General features: G+C 39.8%; 1 long non-coding RNA gene across 4 annotated transcripts in view; it reads left to right on the top strand.

Annotated features, from left to right (window-relative positions):
* The window catches only part of LOC143172371 (uncharacterized), a 126,402-nt gene that overhangs the window by 52,510 nt on the left and 55,324 nt on the right, over positions 1-18,568 (top strand). For all 4 annotated transcript variants that reach the window (XR_012997338.1, XR_012997337.1, XR_012997339.1 and 1 more), the window contains one exon: positions 1,596-1,702. This is a non-coding gene — a long non-coding RNA (uncharacterized LOC143172371). The remainder of the gene's footprint in view (positions 1-1,595; positions 1,703-18,568) is intronic.

The raw sequence follows: 18,568 nt of genomic DNA, 5'->3' as shown, positions 1-18,568 counted from the left end.
AGTGACAAGTGCTTTCTTGTATAAAGTTGCTACTCACATACAAATCTGTCCCCAGTACACCAAAAGTAAGGATATTAATTATTCTTAGCTCTCCTATGTCAGCTTTTCAGTGTGCTTCTCGAACTTCTTTCCAGAGGAAGGTATCATTCTTGCTTTCCAGATGAGGAAATAGAAGCATGTGGTTTTTCTAAATCACAGAGAACCCAAAACTTTCTCTAGGAGTAGAGTATATCTACCAGACTTCATGGCTCCCTATATAAAGACTTTCATCATGCCTGAGTATTTTTCATTGAAACACCAGAGCTAGTTTGCAGGTGCATTTCAGTAGCCTGCTTCCTTCTTTTATTTACCTGGTCTGCTTTGGAGCATGTCTTGATGCAATTCTGCTTTATGTGTGTGGGATGGACACAGTCACATTTGGAAAGGAGTTTTGGTGCCCTCAGAGGGACACGCCACTGGAAGTTGGGTGCCCACGTGCCTGAACCAAAGCCTCCATCCCTTTTTCCCAGTTCTGCAGGGGCTGCCTGCAAGACTACTGATATTTTAGGTCTAGTGCTAAAGGCAGACAAGCGTTGTGTGGGTCTTTGGGTACTTACCCTAGTGAGAGCAGAACTCAGTATTGTGCCAGTGGCTTGATCTGCCCTGTCCTGGCTGCCTGAAGGCGCGAGTCAGCCACTGTCCTATGTGTGATGCTCTCTGGTGATGGAGCAGTGAGGCTGTTTCAGACCAGAATCAGGCTGCAAACTATCACCTGGGCCATGGAAATGATCAAGGAAGTCCCAGCTCAAATATGAACTCAAGACACAATGGGACAGTTTCAGTGTAGCCCAGAATATCTAGATTGCCTGCGTCTGTGCACTTGAAAAATAATTTATTCTGGTCTCTTTGGCTAGACACAGGTAGTTTGGGGCTTCAGCTGCTAAAATGGTACCAAACCCTGTACAAAAAATATCTGAGCTAAACAGATGCTGCTCAGCCCTGCAAAATTGTCTTATAAATTACTCATGCTCTAAGCTGATTTTATGCCCAGCAAATATATTTCTAAAAGAGATTTATTGCATGAACCTCCACTAATGGCAGTGCCAATTACATAATGCCTTAAAACAGTATACCTACTTTGAGGTAATAAGCCTCACAATCAGTCACTGTGGCAAAGAGTAAATTAACTTTTTATTCCCTTTTCACAGGCATAGAGGTATACACAGAGGTAAAGAGTTTACAGGTACAAGGTATTATCAGAACTGGGGTTAAAGCTAGGGGTTTTCCAGTGTTGTTTGTATACCTAGGACATTTGATGTTACTAATTCATTTGTGTTTTTATTCTAGTATAAATGAATTTGTTATGACAAGAATGTTAAAGAGCAAAATATCCGAAACATTATTGTGTTATTATTTCTGTGTCATGCTACCTGTAAAATGAATGATTCATCTTCTCTTGGTAGGTGAGTGCACATCTGCATCAGTGTAGTGCACATAGAATCAGAGAGGAAGTTTTGTCCTTTAAAGTTTTATTTAAAGTAGAAAAATGAGCACAAAATGAGCACATTTTACAGCAAACATCTTTTCCTAATGCACTTAATAATTCTATGTTTCAGAGCGGTGTATGGCTAGTGACCTATCTTCCTGAGGAGAACGGCTGAGATGTCTGTTTGGAATTATTCCTGGAATTAGAGCAGCATGAGGTCTCCTCTACCAATCTGAGGTAATACTGCTGAAAGGCAAGAAATCCAAAGTGATGTATGTCCAGCTGACCGTGCATTGACAATGTCAACCCTGGCAAAAGTTCCACATGCCTGGAGCTGAAAAAAAAGCCAGGAGAACGGGTAAACCTGGGGACATCATCACCCTATGAGGCACGGTAAACATAAAGTCCTTTTTGAGGGATATTTAGTCGGTGGAGACAAAAGCTTCTCTAGGTGATGGGCAGGCTTTATTAACAGTGATAGCCCAGACTTCTGCCACGATGAAGCACCTTCTTGAAAATTAACTAACTAGTTATTTACCAAACAATACACAGTGTAATGGCAAATACAAAAGGGTTGTCAATTTTGGTTAATTTGTAGAGCCTTTACAACCTGAGAGACTCCACTAGAGGAAAATCAGACAATTTAAAATGCGAATGTAGGCAGTTAATGTTATATGGTTTGATACTGCTCAGGCCTAAGCCTCCTGCTAGAAAAAAACACTCAAATTCTGCTTTCCTTTAACCTGGTGTACACCAGAAGAGGTTTTGGTTACAATAATTTTGTATCAGGGTGAGCCTGACATAAAATGAGGGCAAAATCAGCCCTACTGGGACGTACACACATAAGTAAGGCAAGTATGATTTGCCGAGCGATATGCATGAAAACTAATTTGCTTGCTGTGGAATGATCTTCTGAAAAGTTTTCTTTAAATGTTCGTAGCTCAAAAGCAGCAGAAAATACGCCCAGGTCTGAGGTATATCTGTCTCGTTCTGCTTCCTTGAGGTTACATAAATTATGTATGCCCTCTTCACTTTGGATAACAGTCTGGTCTCGGAAAGATATTAATTATTATGTAATAACTTTCACTAATTGTTTCTCCCTTTAGAGTATTTAAAAAATTGGTTGTGTTGACAATAGAAAAGGATAATGAATGGTTGTTAAGATGTCTGTAGTACAAAATGAAATACTCACTGCTTCTGCTAATAATTTCAGCAAGACAAAGTCAGTATGATTTTAATGATATTATAGGTACATTATGCTTCTGCTACCTTTTTTGGGAGGAGGAATAACCTTCAAATGTTTCTGCCGTTTATGCAACCTGAAAAACCTTCATCAGGGCACTCAAATTATTATCAGATAACATATTAAAATATCCCTAAACACATTGCAAACAATACACAAATCCTTCATGTTCAGAAATCCCGTTTACTTCAAAGGTTTGACCTCATTTCAGTGGGAGCTCTGTAAACAGGGGGTTGAAAATCCAGGTTCTTAATAATAAAGAAATCCTGACTCCAAAAATACAGATGACAAAAATTAAACACATATTAAGAAAAAGTTTGAACAAAGATGTTTTTCACAAGTTTGTCAGTTGTTTCTTTCAGTTATCAAAACTCATGTATATACAAGTTAATATGAAGTTAATAAATGTGTTAGGTACTAGGACACACTTGCAAGATTTATAGGTGTCTTAACATCTTTTAAAGACAAATGCTGCCTCATTTCCTAATAACTCTCTCAATTGCATACTTGCTGCCAAGACACACAGTTCTCATTAAGAGGAATTATGCACATAATTATCTATGTATTTATACATATATATATGCACATCCCCCTCTAATTTCTGGTGGTCGCTAATTCTAGAAGTAAATGAAATGCTTATGTTGTTTCAAGGTGCTTTCTTAAAGTGTACGTTATTCTGTAACACAAAGGATCTGTCATTTTCTTACTTAATGTAAACAATATTTTATTAATTTAAAATGCAACAAAATGCTTAATCTCTTCAGCATTTTTAATTGTAGCACCACTCTGAAAGCATTAGTGAGATCTCAGACTGATTTTGATGTTGTTAGTCACCTTGGTCTTTTCTTGGATATATGTAACTCAGGGGCTGGTCTTTTCTGGTACAAGCTAAAAACAATGTGAAGAGTAACATATCTAGAACATGGTAAAAGACAGCCTCCTGTGAAAATTTAGCCTCTTGGAAAGTGTGAATGCCTTAATTTAAGAACAGGGTACACACAGAAATGCAAATTACCTTGCAGTGCTATGCAACTGTTCATCAGGAAAGCTTTGACGAAGTGTCATCTACATGCCAATGTGGTCCCATCTTAACTGCTGAGGATACAGCAGGAATCACCAAGCTACCCAACAGCATCTAGGTTGCCTTGCCCCTGCAAAAGAGTTTGGATAGGACAAATTTTGTGTTCAGCTGGGCTGACGAATCAGTAAGATGGCTGGAGTTGATGTGGTACCTGTTCATCTTCTGAAGAATAGAGATTTTTTGATATAATACCAACAGGTTTTTTTTTACTTTTTTAAAATACTATAAAATACCTACAGGAGCAGCTGATTCTGCTCCTAACTTTTTTTCTCTCTGTCCTAATGAATCTTGAGTATTTCTTTGCGAGTTGAGCAGGAGTGAGAAGTGAGTGCCCTCACCCAGGAACTGCCCGTTCCTGGCGGTGGGGGCTAGTTCTGACTTTCTCTGCAGAGATAAGACCTAGAGGCAGCCAATAATAAGGACAGGCACAAGGATTTAGGTGGAATTTAGGCTGGCTGGATCCAGGCCAGCTTAATCTAGGTAACTCATTCGTTCTGATGTCTCTTCTGGCTCTGCCAAATAGGTCAGAGTCTGGTGGTGAATTTGTGATAGGCGCATGTACGGAGAGCTGAATGTGTCCCAAATAAGGCTACTGTTTTTTGAAAAGTAAGGGTCCTGAGCAAAGCTCTGTCAACAGCATCTTCCTCGGTCCTGCCACCACCACCACTACAACCTACCGCTTGCTGCTTTTGTGCTTCTTTATGAAACAAAATGGCCCTGTGATGAAATGGCATCTCCTGTGCTGAAAGGGGTAGGTTTTAGTAAGCAGGATGAAAGCAAATGGTAAAATACGTATCAGCAGCAACCCCAAATCACTTCTCTACCTACTGTTTCACATCATAAACGCAGTTCAGTTTTAATTAACTGATATGTACGATCAGTTGTAAATGGTGTTACAGTTCTTCCAGGGTCTACATGTTACTTGAACAGGCACTCTTTTTGTCATCATTTCACAGAAAAAACGTGTCGTGCATTGGAGTATATGTGGCAAAGATAAAAAGGCAAGCCCTTCTCCTTGCATGAAAACCTTGGAAAGTTGTAAGTTGGGAGTTCTGTTGTAAGTCAATATACCAAAAGTTTCACTAGAAGAGAATTGTGCAGTCGAGCTTTTGAAAGTTTGGAAGTGTAAGAATTAAAGCTTCCTTTGAAGCCATTCTGATACTGTCACATGCTGTTTTTCTCACTTATTCAATCAGTGGAATTTGAAGGTAAGATCTTCAAAGCTGTAGCGCAGGCTTCTTTCATTTGAGCCAACGGAGTAACCAATAACCGAGGTCAGACTCTTTCCTGTACGTGGGCAGCTCTCGGAGGGAGAGATAACACGTACTTTGCCGCCAAGTTATGCAGCAGAGACAGCAGTGAAATACAGGGTAGGGGGGGCTGCTGGGCTCTGCGTCTGGAGCTGGGGTGGGCTTGGTAGCCCTGGAGCCCTGCAAAAATTGTAACCCTACGGGAATTTTATTTGCAAAGTGGGTATTTGTTGGCTACTTGTGAAGGGAGTATCATACTGAGAAATAAAGGCTATAAAATGAGCGGAATTCTTCTGAGCACAGTGGAAAAGAAATGAGAACAGACCTTTTGTTTCCTGAATCACACCTAAGTGTGCTTTCCTTTCGTAAATCAACTTTTTAAAGCTTGTGTTGGTTTTTTTCCCTTAGGCACTATATGTAACTCCCTTTGCCACAGTGGGAGTGCTATAAATATATGTATGTATGGAAATAAAACTAGGAGACAACAAAATATGGTGCATTTTAAAGCATGGGGCAGCAAGAATACCCTTGGAGAGGTCTGTCTGAAGACTGCAAGGCTGGTTCTTATTTTCAGAGATGTCATTTTCAGTATTAGCTCATTCTCTGTACTAAATTCTTTTTTATCAAAGAGTTAAAAATTTTGTGTTGCTTATATATCCTGTTCAAGACATGGTGTAAAGTTAAAGCAGTAGGAAAGTCATTGACGGATGTTTACTAATTCCAAATCCATTTAGCGTGCCGAGTATCGTGGCACCATATTTTTTGTTGATAGCTCAGCCACCATCAATATGAACTTCTGAAAAATGAGAGTGGAAGTGTTAAAGGCCCAGTTTGAATCCAGGCTAATACCGGGCTACCATTTATGCATCACTATAGGGAAACAGCAGCATTTTGTGAATAAAAAACCTACCTCTGCCTTTAGAAAAATGTTAGCATCTACTTGTGCGAAAACAATATCCTTTGCTTTTATACAATGTTTTTTCAATTACAAATTTTTTTTTTGCAAATTTCAGAAATAGAGAAAATGCGTTTATTTCATTATAACAGTAACATGAAAATGTGTGCATCTGGATGAATATTTGTACATATATAAAAAAAGATCAGATTTTGACAGCTAAAACTTAAACATTGCTTGCACCCGCTATCACCAACAACATAAGGTAGGATGAAAGCGACTGCAAGGCTGAGCCTCCCAAAACTAACAGCAACAATCCCAGAGCAGGTCAGTCAGTCCAAGTAGAGAATCTACCCGATGAATAAACCAAAACCGACCCAAACAGACTTACCTCCCTGTTTGCAAGATGCTGAAAGCCTCAGAGATGGCTTCCAGTGCCTACAGCTGTTACCTCCCTTCTGCATTAGAGGCTGGTGATTATCATACATCATTGTCAAGAAATGTTTGTTCATGTTTTTGAGTCATTCACTGTAATTGGCTCCGCTTTTCTGTGTATGAATATTCTAAGAAAGTAGTTTACTGGAGGAAGCAGTCACTGTAACAGAAAATTTTAAAATAATATTACCAAACACTTACGGTACAAAACTTTTAAGTCATAGTCACGAGTGTTAAAAGCCTCATTCCAAAAGTAGCGTTAGCTCAGTCAGAGACAACATGTTACTTACATAGCCAAACAAGGCTATTGATTTCAAAATAATTATTTTAGAAATAATTATTGCAGTTACTTACCGAGTAACTAAATAATTAGTCTATCAAAGATGATGTAAGACAATTTGCAATGTTATTTATTTATATTAGATATAACATATATACATATATATAAAACTTTATTATCACTTGTTTATACTCTGCTCTACTCTACACCCTTGCACTCCGGGATGTATAAACTCTATTAACTTCTCTAGTCCCCTTCAAATCCCTGCAAGGCATGATGGCACCACCTTGGGCACAACCCTTTATCTATTATCCCTGTAACTCGCTGTTTGTTTTGTAGTAGCACTACCCAATTTCTTAAGCATTGTACACACATGTAATATTTCCCAAACAGGTGAAGCCCCAAGCAGATGTATCGTTACAGATTATATATTTTCCTCTGTTTCTATATTCCCACACCTGGCAGTCTTCTAGGAAACTCTTCATAATTGCATGCCTACTGGAAGGGGCAATTGCTTTCCCTATCTCGTAAGTTTGTGGTGAGGATGGGGATGGGAAGGCAAAGTGTATTAAAGGATGACCTTTCCTCCTGTTTTCCTCATCTCTGGTTTATTTTCAAAATTGTCAGCCTGGAAGAGTGTGATGACTCATAGCCACCTTTTCTTTAAAAATCTTCCTCAGCTGACTGGTTTCTGTCAGCTTCATAAGTGTCTACGGAGGGAAAGCACCCTGTCGACATTGTTCCCAGGAGCTTGGTCCTCCTAAACTTGCAGATGTGCCGTCCTGGACAGTGCATTTGTGTGAAACACCATTGCAAAAGGCTGCATAAGTTAAATATTTTGCTATGGAGTATGGGTTGACCTTTGAAACTCTGCAGCACGTCTCTGTCAATGTCTAGGAGCGGGATGTTCACTGGTGGAAAGCTCATGTGATGGACTGGGATCCTCAGCCGCCGAGAGCAATGCCAAGGCACCTCGTGGCTTTACCGTGTTTTTTTGTAGCAAGGATTTTCCATAAGAAGTCAGTTGAGGATAAGGTCCATATATCTCTCACTGGATGAAGATGAGCAAGTATCACAATATTTACGTTATCGTAGGCTGGGTTCTTCTCCATTTATTTACAAATTCACCGATCTGCTGACTTCATTCAGCTGGGAACCCACCCTGCAGGCTCTGGCCGTAACACTTGAGTTTGATCTTATTTCTCCTACATAGGAAACACATCTAGGGTGAGATCTAGAAGGGATTCTTAGGCACCTCAGGCTAAAGCTCTGTAAAAATAGTGTTTTATGGTAGGATGGCGAACATGCCTAGACGTCCCAGGAAGACAAGAGCGAAGCAGGTCACGTTGAGGGTCACCTCTTGGTTCCTGGTGAGGGCTCATATGAGGCAGCCAACGGGAAGGAGCTCCTGTCTTCTGCAGAGGAGGACGGTCTGTCGGCTGCCTGTTCAGTGTGGTTGTTCCTATAGACAGCCACTCCACCAACCACACACACAGAAAGGCAGAAAGCGGGCATAATAATAAGCATGCCAAGACAAAGCCTTCAGGCCTAGATTTTCTAAATATCATTTATAACCTCCATGAAACTATTGCATGGGGAACAAGGTTTTTGTTTGGGAGAGACAGCACGTGGGGAATTGGCACAGACGTGTGTGCAGAGCTCACTGAGGGTTTGGTAGTTTGGGTGATGCTTTGACAGCTCTGAGCCCCCACATGCATATTCCTAGACTGTATCTTCCAGTTTTTACGGACTATGCCCCGTACAAAATAAATGCCATAAGAATGGAAACAGCTGCTACTTCCCATGTATGAAAGATGACCTGATTAATCAGTGCAAGAAATATTTGGAACAAAGTGAAAGTAACAATTAAAAGCGCCATTATTTTATTTAAAAATGTGCACTGAATATAGCAGTCCGATTCGAGTAATCGTGGCAGCTCCCAGGAAGGCACAGACAAATTCTTACAGGTAATGCTAAGGATGTTTCCTCCCTTGAATTATGGAGCTATTTTATTTATGCCGCATCATATTGATGAGGTGTAACCAATTCTTCTGCTGGGAGATGCTCTGAAACAAGGTGACGAGGACAGCACTGTGGTCTTTAAGACTAGCATGAGAACACCCTCCTTTGAGAAAGAAAATACTTTTTTGTCTTCTGGTTTCTAGCAGGAAGGTGATGACGGTGGTACTGTAACAATCTAGCACTACTAGAATCATTCTTGTTTAGAAAGACGTTTGATGATGTTGTATTTGATTAATTCCATTATTTCCACAGGATCTTAGAAATTAAAGAAATGGTTAATCTCCCAGGTAGGAATCTCACAGAAGGGAAGGTACTTGGTATCATGCAAGATAAAGCTCAAGCAGTCAAATTATTCCTCCCTTTTATATCCTAAAATTCTACTGAAGGCAAAGGCTTTTTTTTTTTTTTTTTTAATTAATTCATGCTTCTCTCAAGGTGGGCCCAGTTGTGTTCCTGTTGCAGCCAGTGGGAGTTTACCTTTCCCTTTCAAGGGGACGACGTTAAACCCTCTATCACCTATTTCTGGACAGAAACCAAGGAACTGATTCTGAAACCTTCCCTCTGGTTGGCAGATCCACTGAAATCAGTGGATAAAGCTGGATGAATCAGCCTCAAATTTCCATAACATCAAAATAAACTTGGTACAGTATAAGAGCAACCAGAAAATAATAACACACTTAGGGGATCCAGTCTCTTTGTTTTAAGATGTGAGGCAAGCAGGAACCCTTGGAATCGAAGGCTGGCTGCCCATGTTGAGCCTTATCTGTCAAATTCAGTATTTTATAATATCACCTTATCAAGATCCATATAGCTAGATATTTAGCAGATATCTCACTTGTCATAAATAAACAGGTACTTCTTAATTGTTACCTACGGCTAATTGTTTGCTTAAACTGTTATCAACAGAAAACCTGAGTGTATTATTAAAGCAAAAGATTTTTGGAGGCAGTTTAGACGTTGACTTTTCATTTTCTTGAACAATAGTACAGCTGTTAGTATTTTATAAACAAGAACATACATCTGATTTAATGTTGAATTATATTGATAAATCAAGTGCTAATATAGGATGGCTGGAACAATTTTAAAGAAGAGAAAAGGTTATCTCTGTATATAGGTTTTGCTTTGTCACTGTGCTGTTCTCTAGATCAGAAGAACAAAGCCTATATGCATAATAAGGCCATGCAAATGAGGTGAAATCAGCAAAAGTATGGTGGGGGAGGGGAAGATGTAAAATATGGCCATCAGTATAATGACCAAGGAGTAGAGAATTTAAATGTTTAATGCTTGCACATTCCAGTTCATTTTTCTGTCATCTTTTTGAATGTGTAGACTGAGGCTCTTGAAAGACTGGAATGAAAAGATTTCTGTTTTGGACCAAAAGGATTAATAACGTTATTTAACAGACTGTCCAGATATACCTTCCTAGCCTACAGCTATTTAGTTTTATTTTTTAAAATAGAAGAAGCGTGGTAATAATTAGCAGGGATAATGAAGGAGAGGGAGAAGCCCTGCTATTTGTGTTTTCAGTGAGGGTTTTTTTTTTCCTTGCCCTGCTGCACTGTCTGGATGCCAGCTCCCCATCTCAGCCATGATGGAAGCTCAGAGTACAATAGAAGCACAGCAACAATATGAATTACAAATACATGTATATCTTACTGCACGGCCTTTCCCTCCCCCTCCTTTAAATGAATGTAGTCTAAAAATATCCTCCACTCTAAATTGCTTTACTACTGAGGCAATGTCTTGCAAAAACACTACGGTTACTTACAGAAGAAAACAAAACCTCAAACCCCAGACAGAATAATGTTAATGTGAATTGTTTTGTATCTGACTGCAAATTAGCTATCTTTTTGAAAGATATTATTCTCATTTAATAACGTGGAGTGCATGCCCAATTAAGAGCAATAGTATTTTACTTGTGGTGAATTTATGAGGAATATCTTGGTGCTTCAAATAAAAAAGGGGGAAAAATATAGGTGCTACACATGATAAGTACGTGTTGTGTTATTTTTTATTTTTGTAGCCCAGTAAAAGTAATTTATATCAGCTTTTGGAAAAGTATTAATTGTCAATTATTTGTTCACAAGTGGATCTCGAGGAAAAAAGAAAAGGGGAAAAATACACCAAAATAGTAAATGGAATGCATATTAAAATTATTTTTTAATTTTAGAGCCTGATTCAGCAAATTTACTTACAAGAAACTACTCATATGAGTAATCCATTGATATTAAGAGGTTTACTCAGGTAAGTGTAGTTACTTGTGTGCAAGAACTTGCAGAATCAAGCCCTTGTCTGTAAATATTTAGAAAATAAATCATTGATGAAATGCACTATATCCTTCTGTTTACAAGCTGGAAATGCCCATTTGACAATTGTAAAATGTACTAATGAAAGGCTTTCTTGAAGAAGTGAAAATTAGCTGAGTCTGAATGACTTCCTTTGAACTAGTTAAATCCTTTCTTTACTTGTTACTGAAAGAAAAACTAAAATGAATAACTCTTTCTTTAGCATTTTAACTCTTTTGTGAAAAATCTTAACACTGCCAATGACAGAGTGTGGGGCTTAATCAGCACAATTGACAAAGATTTACGAACTTTTTCATTTGAAATGCATTTACATTACACAAGCATATCTGTGTACATAAATTCATTTTATTACAGCCATTTTACACAAACAGAACCTTAAGTAGTTGAAGTACTAAAAAAGCCAATCAAAATACTCTTCATATATCTGTAAGTCCATAAACCTCTTAAAATTGTCTCTTTAAAAAAAAAAAAATTCAACAGCTAAATTATGGAAATGCAGACTGCATTACCGAATATTTGCCAGTTATATCTTGATTCTTACTTGAAATTCCCACAAGAACATAGGCATGCCAGTGATATAAACCATAGAAACTGGAAAAAAAAGTAGAACACAGGGACTTGTAAATAAATTCATGAATATCAAGAAGCAGGCATGCTAAGATTATGCATTTTACCAGTACACTCCTTTGCTTGTAAACCATAAGGCCAGGCATTTGTGAGGTGCAGTATTGCCAGCTCTGCAGAGGGGGGAGCGTGCGTGTGTTCGTGTGTACGTATGTGTGTGTGCGTGTGCGAAAGGCAGGCGGGAGGGAGGAGGAAGGGAGAGGTGGGGGGGAGAGGAGGGGAGGTGGGGACAGGCAGACACAATAAGGCATAATAACATTCCTGCATGTCTAATAGCTTAAATATGCTCCGTCTCTCTGTATCCCATCGCTATCGATATTGCAAGCAGAGTCAAAGAAGCAGTTAATATTCCATCAATAGTTTGTCTTTGATTCGAGTACTTTTTGACCAAAAAAAAAAAGGGGGGGTGGGGGGGTGGAAGATGTGTAGCTTCAAGTACAGGGAAAAAAGAAATGTTTACTTTAATGATATTTTCAAGGTACAGCAGTATTTGCATGCCTCACATGTTTAACATGCTGCTTGCCAATCATAAAATACTAGCATTAAATTATTTATATCTTAGTTATGTAGCACACCTTATTAGTGGTAAATTAATATTAATAGTTCCAATTTATCTTTTATCAACAATATATTTTTAAAAATTGCAGTTTTAGGGACATAAGACGAAGCCAAGCCCACAGCTAGCAATGCACTTCCTTGATATTATTTGCCTCCGTGGTGGCTGTTTTGTGGAAGTACAGGGTATTTTTTTGTTTATTTGACGGATGCTGTGGCTTTAACAAAGAGTGACTGAATTGTCTTAACAAAGGTGAGGAGGGCTGAGTGTGTTGCTTGCAAGAGAATAACCACCTTCCAGATCTCTTATGTCCACACTATATGTAGTGCGGGTCCTGAGTGGCTTTTGTTTTCAATGTCTTTTGTAAGCTTTTAGGGTTTGGTTTCCCCCCACGCCCCCCCCCACCCCTGCATCAAATGTCAAGTTAATTTACAGGGTGCTATTACTGATACGTTTCCTTGGTCTGTGGTTTTCTGTGAAAGGCAGGCAGCTGAGACCAAGTCTTGGGGCGAGGGGGAGGTGCAGGAGAGCCCGCAGCACGTACAGTTGTGCGCCCGCGCCTGTAAATTGGCTGCCCGTATATGACAGCAGGATGGGGGGAACCTCCCGTCCTCGTTTGCATCCTGAAGAGCATCCAGGATTAAACCCGACTGATTTCCATGCGGGATTTAGACCTGACATTTATTATTCGGTTCACAGACCTCTTGAAGGAAAGTTTGTTTTCCACTCATAGATGAAAAACCTCCTAAGATAAATAAAGGCTGACTTAGCAGCAACAGCAAATAAACAGCTTTCCTGTATTTCTTATGAATTTATCTTACGTGATTACCAGCCAGATGCTCGCCACCAAATTATTGTATTTACCTCCTTAGCAGTTCAAAAGTAAATAGCTATCACATCCACCGCCTGGCATTTGGAAAAGGTGTCCATTTAATTCCAGAAGTTTACTTCCCATAAATAAAATTAGAGATCATGGTTTTAAAGGCAAAATAAAACAATCCTTGAAAAACTATGTAAAAAGATTTTACACCTTTCTATCTTCGTGTAGGGAGATGCAATTTTTTACCTGCTGTATGCATCAATTAGTATTTTTCAAGCAGCATGAAAAATGCAAGCAACTGTTACAGGTAAGCATGTATGTGGTGAATTTACGACATAGGACTAGCTCATCTTTGTCACCTAATAGCTTCAAAAAATATTTTGGTGACGCGTAGCACTCCAGTCTTAATAGCTGGTAGTGATAAAAACTCATAACCCAATATTTTAATAAAATTTTAAATAAACTTGACCTTCACTTTTAATGAGAGCTCGTACGATGCTTTGACTTGTCACTATTTTAAAGGAATACGTTGCAATTTTCTCAACGTGCTGCTCTGCAGACATCTCTCCCGGTAACTTTGATGCAGGGTGTCAGTGCCTCCTGTGAGCTGCTTAGTGGCTTGCAGGATCAGGGCCTTAGCAGGCATATCCACTTAAACGTGGCTCCCAAATCTCTAGTCTTTGCTGAACAGCTTTTGAAACTTAGCTTGGTCTGAATAGTGAGAACAGAGGAAAAACGCAAGCTCAGGCTCAAGGCTGATCGTACAAGAGTTAGGGTATGCTAACATTAAAAATATGCACTGAGAGCATACAGGGACGAAGCCCTAGTATTTTACTACAGTATTTCATTCAATGAGGTTGTGATGATTTAGGTTAAACAGAAACCATACCCTGGTGTTTATTTTGGCCCAATGTCTGCAAGGCACTGAGCACCTTTGGTGGGACATCTCCCGGTGGGTGTGGGGGGGTCTCCAGGTGTAGATCCTTTGTGAGCATGGGGCAGGCAGGGGTAAACCTTAGTCGCTCCTTCTGTGGCTGCCAAATGCAAAATACGTACTCAAAGCAAACAGAGAAAACACTTATGTCTGTGCATATCCACGTTTTCTGGAAAAAAGCATTTTAAGGCATTCATTTGATTCTCATGGATGCTCTGACAGGTTATAAATTTTAGCCATTTAAAAAATGTAGTGCTTGGGGGCCGTGTTGTTTTGTGCGGATGGGATGCACTTGCACCCACGCACACGTCCAGACGCGTGTGCACATCCATGCGCCTGGGTATTTGGGTGCAGCATTTTGCAGTATGCAACGTATTTATACTGCATACTTTCATATGCAGTAACACAGCTGTAAGTTACATCTGCAGTGTGTCACAGGTTTATACTGTATGTATATACAGTCACTTGAAACAAATAAATGTAAAACGCTGGATTTGGCACCCCTGTGTTACACAAAGCGAAGGCTTCCCACACTGTTTCATTACCTTCTGGCTAATTTCCCCAATTAAATCTGAGATCTCACACAATAATGAAAGACAGACTTTCAGTGAGCTCCTCGTCCACTACCTTGTTACAGATGGAGGACGGGATTGAGCTTACGTCCATTAAAAATACCATACAAAATAGATTAAAAAAATTGATGAATAAACCAAAAAAGACATCTGTTTTCCTAAGTGTAAATGCAGTGGTGTATTTATGTATTTAAGAGAGACAGTGAAATGTATTCTTAAATTTTATGAAGAGCAAGTAAGTTCTACCAAGAACATATACAATTAAAATTAGAGCGTTGTGTTTTCTCTTTAATATGGCCTGAAACATTTTTTCTGTTTAGGTATATAACCATAGAATAATTTCTGTTAAGACTGAAGGATTCATACAGTAATGATGCTGCATGTTTTGTTTTGTGCCTATTTTGAGGCATGTGGCAGTGTAAATAACAGAGGTTTTTTTGCAAATTAATTAACTCTATAACAATATCCAGTAATGCTGTAATATGCAGTATAGCAGGCAATCTTACTATTTTTTCATAAAAAGCTAGACTTCTCAATCTTACCGTTGCATACTAATGTGTGGTGAACATCCACTGATATTTTGAGGCCTCGCAGTGCGTTGCACCTTCATCTACAAGTAACTTTATTGATCTCAAATGAAATCATGTCATGAATTTGAAGGTCTGGCAGATGTGCTAGCCACTCAAAATGGGAAGAAGAAAAATGCCTGTAGTTAGCAATCATTACAAACAGTACAATTTTAGACTAGATCTCAACTAATTTCTCTAATAAAGAATGTATCCAAACCTCTAGGAGGTACAACAGATCTGGAACAAAATTGCAGTTTGCCATAGTTAACAGCAAATCACTTAACGTCATTGTTTTAAAAGTCTGTGCTTAAAATAAAAATGAGAATAAAAGCTTGCTAAATCACTCTATCAGGTGTGTAATCAGATTACTGAAGGAATTAGACAGATCAAACTAATTTTCAGAAAGCAGTCCAATACAAGAGACATTCTGCTCTCCATTGTTATCTGTAGGTAACAGAATAATAACATGTAAAATAGCTACAGAAAGACTTTTGTTCATTTCACGTAAATAATTGGCATTAAGGCAAGACGATCTTACATGCATGCACACTTACCACATGTACACTAAAAACCTGAAGCTTTAAAAAGTAGCATGCTAGTAAAGTATTTGATTTTTAAAATATTTTGTTCAAATTCCTACCAGTTCACACTGCTCCCAGGAGACACCAAGGAAATATTAAAAATACTATAGAAATAAAAAGGATAAGATATTTGTCACTCTCATTTAAATTGATGTATGCTGCTGTCCTATAAACGTCACATCGGATAACCCTGAAAAATTACCATGAATCTCCATAATTACGCATATTCATGATGGTGTTTTGCATAGAGCTAGCAGCAGACTGCATGGGGGGGCTGTGAAGGGAGGCGGGTGAGGAAAGACCGAATGGTTTGACAGACTAAAATTATTACCAGCATCCTAGAAATAGACTCAGCAACACTTCCATTTTGCTTGGTTTACAAAACCAAAACAAAGTCCCTGGCGCCGCTCTCGTGAAGCTTACGATTCGCTAGCGGTTTTGTGCTGCATACTTAGCCGCAAAAATTTAGGGAGGATAAACTGCTGAGAGACGCCCATGCTAATTAGAAGGGTCATTTTTTTTACGACTGACAGTTGTAAAGAAAACTGTGAATGAGAAACCGGAGGAGTGCTTTTTCAAAATCGCCTGGTTTTGGGGTGCTGCATTTCCAGCACTGTACTGCGGCGCGGGTTCCTCATCTTCTCACCCGACGCAGGTGAGCCAGGCACGGATTCAGGCGCATCCTCACTTCTGCACCCAAGATGAGGCCCAGGCACTATTCAAGCGAACTGCTAAAAGACCAGGAGAGACAGAAAGGTTGTCCTGCCCCTGGCTCAATAGCTTTTTGTGCTGAAAGCAGAGAGCAGAGTTAATCAGAGGCTCTAGAAGTAATTATTGGCAGGGTTTGGGCAGCGCGGGTGCTTGGGTAAATAGCGATTGTTCTTTCCACCAGATCCCGAATAGAAACAACAATACTGGCATTGTCCTCCACTTCTCATTAAGGGGCTTCGGGGATGGAGCCAGGCTCTGGGAGGCGGGTGGGAAACTGACGGTCAGACCGTGCTCCGGAGGAGCCTCTCCTGATCCCGCTGCAGCAGGCTCCGGCTTTTGGCATCAGCGGTGCCAGCTGCATGGGGAGAAGCCAAGCCTGTCATACCATCTTCTCATCAAACCTTCAGTGAGGGGGGGGGTGGGGGGTGGGGGGGCAGAAGCGCCATTAGAGCCTAATGAAGAAACGAACACAAAGGGGAAGATTAGGCCTCATTAACACGTGCATTTGTTTGGATGACATCCCGCCATGGAGGGACCGCTGGGTAGGGCGTTTCATTTGTTTATTTTTTTTTATAAGGGACAGAGAGCGATGTGGGCAAGGTGGTGTTTTCTCTGGTTTTTTAGTCATCTTGCCATGACCACGTAGTTGTTATCCGGCAAACTGTGATTGTCAAAAATTGCATTTGCATCAGCTGTGTCAACGGCCACTGCCAGAGCCCACAAATATGTATTTTGAAAACGTTGATACTAACAATGTTGCACCGCTCCCATCCAAAGTGTTCGCTTACACACTCTACTAATACGATTGCATGCTTTTGGATGAATAATCACGTGGGTCTTTGTGTGTCGTTACACTCAATCTACTCTTCAGGACCAACGCCAGCATGTGATGGCCCTGAGTTACTCCTAAGACTGGGCTACGAGCTCTTCTCCCCGAACGATGCTCTCCTTCATGAGCAGCTCCACTGATTTCAGCAGTGCTTCTTGTGGGGCCAAAGGCTGCTCGCCGTGAGCACGGGGCTAACAAGCTGGTCCTCCAGTCCTGCTTCATCCTTCTGCATTCAGAGCAAGGTGGCCTTAATCAGGGTCCCAACCCAAAAACCTTTCGCTTATCCCGTTTCTGGTGGAGCCAACGGGAGGTTTGTGTTTGCAGTTTGAAGAATTAAGGCCCCTGTCTGCAAGCCTGTAAACTACACTGTCTGCAGGGGGAGGTTAGCATTAAACAATGGATATCTGTGTAAAGTGGCTTGTAGAATTACATCCTCAGCAAGGACTCAGGATCTGGCCCTGCATTAGACGTGCTTTCATGTAAAGATACACTTAAACCTGTGTGAGCTTGTGTGCTTGAATGTATATCACCAGAACAATGAATTGGGGGAAAATACACATAAAACTTTTTGCTAAATTTATATCGATAGATAATTTGGAGGCTGGAGGTTATTTAAATGTTTACACTCATAAGGTATGTGCATACCTGTATGAAGATATAGGTAGATACGTGTGTACGTAGAAATATTTCTATTTCAGGCTCAGTGACTTTATGTTCTCATAGCTGAGTATACATGAAAAGAAGTTGAACACTGGAAACAGTTCTCAGGTGCTTCTTGCACAGACACATGTACATATTTACCTGAAAGTGGCCGGGAAGTTTGACAGGCATGATGCTACAATTATTTTCATTCTTGTAAGTAATCAGTCATCTGCAGAAGGGTGTGCTGTGCATAGACCCGACGTGAAGCTTCTCTTTGTTTATGCTGCATTGAGCTAGCTGTCAACCATAGGATACCGGTAGAGTATATTTTAAATGTTAATACTCTACAGAAAACAAGAGAACCTTAATTGAACGATCTGTTTGCCGTGCTGCAAGGCATGCGCAGAACCTGTACAAGAAAGATCCATAATAAATCCCTGTCTTTGAAACCTCAGGTGCATGTTTAATGAAGGTAGCCTATTGCTAGAAGACAATGACGCAGAAGGGTGTACGCAGTATTTTGTGTAGAGAAGTATCTGATTTTTAAACAGGAATTTTGCAAAAAAACCCTTTGTATTTTCTGCTTTGGACAGCCAAATTTTGTGGAAGGATGACCTGAGAATTGTTTGCGAAGTTCAGCTTCTTTCCAAGTATGCTCTGCTATAGAAACAAAATGCAAAAAATGCATGAAGTATATAATTTATGAATGCTGGCACGTAACACCAAGTCCCTAACAGGCTAAAATACTGTTTT

Source organism: Aptenodytes patagonicus, chromosome Z, assembly GCF_965638725.1.
Source record: "Aptenodytes patagonicus chromosome Z, bAptPat1.pri.cur, whole genome shotgun sequence".
Taxonomy (NCBI): Eukaryota; Metazoa; Chordata; class Aves; order Sphenisciformes; family Spheniscidae; genus Aptenodytes; species Aptenodytes patagonicus.
The sequence above is the reverse complement of the archived record's forward strand: the minus strand, read 5'-3'. Positions and strand labels throughout refer to the sequence as shown.